This window comes from Thermobia domestica, chromosome 7, assembly GCF_964235325.1.
Source record: "Thermobia domestica chromosome 7, izTheDome1.hap1.1, whole genome shotgun sequence".
Taxonomy (NCBI): Eukaryota; Metazoa; Arthropoda; class Insecta; order Zygentoma; family Lepismatidae; genus Thermobia; species Thermobia domestica.
The window spans coordinates 303,452,027-303,458,361 of NC_137460.1; positions in this window are offsets into that span (position 1 = coordinate 303,452,027).

Here is a 6,335-nt window from a genome sequence, read left to right on the forward strand (position 1 = left end):
CGTGTAAGATGGATGCAAGAGGTACGAATGGGGAGCGTTAACAAGCTTAGTATATGATTTAATTTGATATATTTAGTCCATGAAACCATAATACATGGTATTTGGAAGGTTCAGTACAATACACAAAATGATATATATAAAAGGAATACATAATACATAACACATAATGTGAAGAAAATCATCAAAACTTTTACAACACAAAAAATATTTAAAAGTTTACATTAACAAAAATAGTATTCAGTGAAGGAAAAACAATAGAAAAACCAATAGAAGATTAAAAATTTACATAATTTACAAGGATTTGCCAAACAAGAACTAATTTGTCAGTTTTTGACATTTTGTAATCTTGGAGAAACTCATTTATGGAATAGTACGCGTTTTGTATTAAGTCATTCTTTCTCTATCTTTCTTTTTTTTAGCTTTCTTTTAAAACAACTTGTAATTGATTTTAAGTTTCATTTCATTTGGTAATTTATTGTCGAGAGTCTTACCCATATGTCTAGGTCCATGCCTCACTAAGCTTGGTCTAATGAAACAGGACTTCTTATAAATATTCCCAGTACTACGTATATCTGTATGTTGTTGGAAAATTCACGTTTAAGTTTTTGATAAAACTAACTATTTCATATATATATACAATGACGCAAGAGTTTATATTTTAAATTTCCTAAAAATTGTTTACAGCTGTTTCTACGCTTTAAACCTGCTATAATTCATATTGCTTTTGTTTTAAAAATAGTGCAGAGCGGTGTCCAGAGTAACCCCAGAAAATAATTCCAAAAATTAGAAGTGGATGAATAAGCTCGTAGTAGACATGTATGAGAGCGTTTGTGTTTAAGCTGTCTTTTAATATTCTTAATGCATATAATTTTGAGTTAAGTTTATGTGACACTGCCTGAATATGTTTTGTTCATTTAAGATTTTCATTAACCCTTTCCGGATCCTGGCATTTTGGGCTATTTTTTAGACTTTCAGTCAAGCAGCTACTGCATCGTCACTATTTATCCTAGGATCATGGTTCATACCTCATTCTTTTCAGAATAGAGCAGGCTTTCAAATGATATCACTTTCATGCCCATACCATACACCAGGAGAGGGAAAATTGATGTCAAAAGGAAAATTTTGATGGGAAAATTTTTTGTCCAACTTTGGGCCCCCCTGGCTCCCCTCTGTGAGAACGTAGAGACCTCCAAAAATCTGATGGATAGTACTTGGTAAACTAAATGTGTGTACCAAATTTCAAGTTTCTATCTTGAATAGTAAGGGTGGGAGAAATTTTATCAGGAATTCCCACCATGCCCAAAACGACCGCAAAACACCATGATCTCAGGGAAAAAATTTCCTTTGACATCCCTAATTACCCGAGGGTCATGTTTCGCCCATCATTCTCTTCAGAACAGAACTGCCTTTCAGACGGTATGACTCACGTATCTCTATCATGTATGTAAAGGGGGAAAATTCCCCCCCAAAATTTTTTGGACTAAAAAACCCCTTTTTCAACTTCTGCCCCTCTGGACCCCCCTGTTTTTACGCAGAAATCGAAAAAAAACTTCTGGTAAATACTACTCGGTGGACTGAATGTTTGTGCAAAATTTCAATCTTCTACTTGAAAAAATAGGCCCGCCAGAAAAAATTTCCCTATTTTGCCCCACTTTTACCCTATACAGAAGTATATTTGGATACAAATTCACTGAGACGGCCCTAATTACCCTAGAATAATAATTCGACCGTCGTTCTCTTCAGAATGGAACGGCCTTTCAGAGGGTATGACTCACGTGGTTCTCTCATGTATGTAAGGCGGGAAGCTGACGAAAAACGGTATTTTCGGGGTAAAAAATCCCTTTTTTTTACCACTTTGCCCCTCTGGTTCCCCCTGTTTTAGCACTGACATCGGAACAAAAAATCTTGTAAATACGACTCGGTGGACTGAATGTTTGTGCAAAATTTCAATCTTCTACGTAGAAAAATAAGCCCGCCAAAAAATATTGAACATAGGCTTAGAAAATGAGAAAAGAAATTTTTGACTTATGACGTCATCACCTCTTATGTCTGGACGCAGGACAGTCTGAAACCATATGTAATGTCTTCTACAATGTGTCTGGACTTGAAAAACAACAACAAAAAAAAAAAAAAAAAAACGAACGAAAAAGCTCAAATAGAAGAGAAATAACGCAATGTGCCATGAAAAGTGCATAGGATCCCCAAGAGGTTAATGATAGTTCCTAAGAATTCAGTAGTACTTCCTAGTTGCATAAATGTGTTTATTGATGCATATTTTTCTTCTTTTATTTTGAATAGTGTGAACAATATATATTGAGTTTTAATGTTATTCAAGACTAATTTGTTACTGCTAAGCCATTTTTTAATGTTTCAGTGACCTCTTCAAATTAAGAAGGTAATGAATTTATATTCTTAGCTTTTATTATTATACTGATGTCATCCCCATGCATTATTATATTTGTATCTGGTATGTTCGTTTGTAAACGATTTATATAAATTAGAAAAAGGAGGGAACCTAGAATGGAACCTTGAGGGACTCCATGTCGAATTTCTCTGAGAGTTGATTGGAAATTCTGTGAATGTCCAGATGAAGAATTAATGATTTCTACTTTTTGCTTTCTATCTTTTAACTAGGACTCCAAGAGCGTCAAACACTTGCATCTTATGCCGTAATGTTTTAGCTTCTGTAGAAGAATTTCATGATTTACAAGATCAAAAACTTTAATTAAATCGTAGTATATACCTAATAGTAGAAGTTTTTCATTTAGTCCTTGCAGTATAATAAGATTGAAATTAGCTGAAGTAGTACTTTTGCCTGAGAGAAAACGGTGTTGGTGTTTTAATATAATATCGTGTTTCATGAGAAAATTTAGGAGCCTGGTTTTGATTATGTTTTCAAGGACTTTGCTAAAGCAGGTAATAGTGAGATTGGTCTATAATTTCAAGCCAAGCATTTGTTATCTTTTTTATAAATTGGTTTAACTTTAGCTACTTTTTGTTTAGTAGGGAAGATTCCTTGTAGAATCCATTCGTTAAATAAATAAGAAAGGTGTGGTGTTAGTAGCTTGGAACATTGTTTAGTGATTTTTACCGAGATTTCGTCTCCTGTGGCTTTATTATCATGCAATTTTTTAAAATTGGGATAGAGTTTCGTATTCGGTTATGGGTCTGAAATATGTTTTCAGATACTCGTGATGTAGCTGCTTTTAATAGTGTGATAGGATCTTCTGTGGTATTTGAGGTCCAACTGACTGTCTGAGCAACTTCACTGAATTGTTTATTTAGGACCTCACAAATGAGTATTGGGTCGCTAGTCAGTGTTCGATTAATATTTAATTTGATATCATTTGAGGATGTTTCTTTTTATTACATTCAATATTAGATCTTACCGCTTCCCATAAAGATTTAAATTTAATTTGTGCAGTTGCAATTTTGTGTGAGAAAAAGTCTTTTTTTGCATTTCGTATCATTTTCTTGTATTAGTTTACAAATAACTTAATATTAGATTTCTGTCCTACCGAACTTCGTGTATGTCTAAGGAGTTGGCGTTTTAGTTTACTAAATTGTTGGATTTCTGATGTTATCCACTCTTTTAACTTCTGTCTTAGCTTTTGCGCTTTACATACTGAAAGCATTTTTTGAGGACATTTAGAAGGATATTGGAAAACAATTCAAAAGATTTGCCAATACTGTTGTATATATGTATATATATCCCAATTTTTCTTTTTCAAGTAAGTTTAGAAATTTACTAATATTTTTTGCGTTATAAGACCTATAGGTAATTGTTTTATTGCTGTGATTAAAATAACCTCCTAGTCTAATTTTCAGTAATTGACACGTATGGTCAGAGAGACCATCAAGTATCTGGTATTGAAAGCTTTCGTACTCTATATCCGTAGAAGCATTATCAGTGGCTGTTTGTGAGTGTGAAGTTATTCTAGTTGGTCATTTAATCAATTGATGTTATAAGAATTGATAAGCGACAACACACGATGCTTTGCCAAAGTTTCTTTTAAAAAGTCTACGTTAAAATCACCACACATTAGTACTTTCTTTTATTAGTGGTGGGTACACAACCGGTTTTCGGTTTTTAGAAAACCGGTTTTGTTTTCACCGAAAATGGTTATAGGTTTTCACTGAAACCGGTTTTCTCCAAAACTGGTTCGGTTTTTCACGCGATCCGCTTTCGGTTTTCTTGGAAGCCTGTTCCGTTTTTTTCCAAAATGTGTTCTATTTCTGACCAGAAAAAGTATTTCGTTGTTCTCCGGAAACCGATTCCATTTCCACAGGAATAGTTTCATTTGTTATCGAAAATGTTTCACTGCAAACCAGTTTCCGTGAAACCGAACCGGTTTTGAAGAAAATCGGAATCGATTTTGAAGAAAACCGAAACCTGTTTCGGTGAAGAACCGAACCGGTTTTCGGAGAATACCGAAACCGGTTTTGGAGTAAACCGAAATATCGTTTTTCGTTTTTCTAGAAACCGGTTTCCGGTTTCTAGGAAAAGCGATCTTGCCCATCCCTACTTTAATGTAATTAATTGATCTTATCGAGCTGATCTTGTAGATACTGCAAGAATATTTGTATCGAATCAGATTGGCTACGGTATATTGTAACAATAATAAAATTTAAATTTTCAAATAACACAGCTGAACATTCGAAGCCAAATTCACATGATAAGCTACACAAATCAGATAATTCCCTAACTGATCTTGTACTGAATTTGCTAAGAAAATAAAAGACCCACCTCGCATATGATCTCTTCTGCAGAAACTACTAATGATCCTATTTTTCAGAACTTTGACGTAACTTTGATATCTTTATTGCATCAATGTTCGGCAATACAAATCACATCAGGTGTTGTTTCTATAGAGCTCACAAGCACCTCCAGGTCGTCTATTTTTGTCATTATTCCTTGAATATTATGCACTAGAATGTTCAATGATTTGCTGTTGTTTTGGTCATAAGAACTTTTAGGTTCATTGATTCGTGTTGACACTGTTGTAGGATATGATCTTCCACTTCTTTTCACTTCTGCTGTTTGCGGCCAAGGTCACTACTACTGGTACGCGTTGATTCCCAGCCCCCTGCGATGGGATCTTCAGAATGTGCTGAGGGGTAGCATTTACGGGAGGAGAGGGAGCAGCTTGTTCTAACAGCCGGATGTAACTATCAGCTGTTTTGTTCCTTTCCTTTTCGTAGTCACTATGCTGTTGTAACGTATATTTCGCCCCATTTACTAGTAGTTTGTCATAACGTAAATTTGCAAAGCACCCGTCATTTCTTGCTTGCACTAGATGTTTCTTTACTTCTTCACGAGTTTTGTTTCACTCCGTCAGAGAAATGTGCAGTTACTGACCCTCCCTGAGATCGAATTTTTTCCCCAACCTTAGAATTTCCTCTTTCTTTTTGAATGAATTAAACTTAACCACAATAGGACGTTTCTTTAATTTACTTCTCATTCTATGCGCTCTCTCAATCATATTACTATTGACAACAATATTATTATCTGGACAGTTTCTTATGAGAACAATGACTTTGCGTTCACTTTCTTCCCACGTGTCGTGTTTATGCACACTCTCACTTATACCATAAAAACATTATTTCTTCTGGACTCTCTTTCCAGATAATCTATCTTCTGCTGCAAAGAAAGACTTCCCCTTTCAAATTTCTTTAATTCGGTTTTTGTTTTCGGGAGTTCGTTTTCGAGTTGTGAGATTTTCTGAAGCACTGTTTTTAATTCAAGCCTCACATGTCTCACGTCATCTATCAGACTGCCCTGTCCTGTTTTTAGTTCCGCAAATAGCTTCTTAATGTGCTCCATATCGGGGCCAGGATTTGGCTCGATTTCGTGGGCCGATAGGAGTATCACAATAAGAAACGCACTGACACCTGCACACTTAGTAATAAGATATTCACTCCCCGCTCTTAAAAATACTCGCTCGAACATTTTTTTGGACACTTTTCCTTTGTATAAAGGAGCCCACGGTGGTTCTCCATTGTTACACGCTGATTCCCATTTCTCACATGTGTTCACCAGACAGAGAGGCGAACCTCCTTCCTCTTCGACGAACTGAACTGAAATATATCCAAGTGTATACAACGCTCAGGAAAGTAAAGTAAAATTAATAATCCTTCAAATTAATTGTTTCTAGGTAATTGTGTGGTTAGGGATTATTAGACTGTGTATTTATCTGACAACAAGATCAGTGTTTTGGGGCAACTTATCCTACAGCTTGCAGGGTGTTAATCGTCATAATTTGAGAATAGTCTGTTCTTTTATTCCTACCAGGATTTACGTAATTATGACGATGACTAGCGGCCTGTGGGCTCAC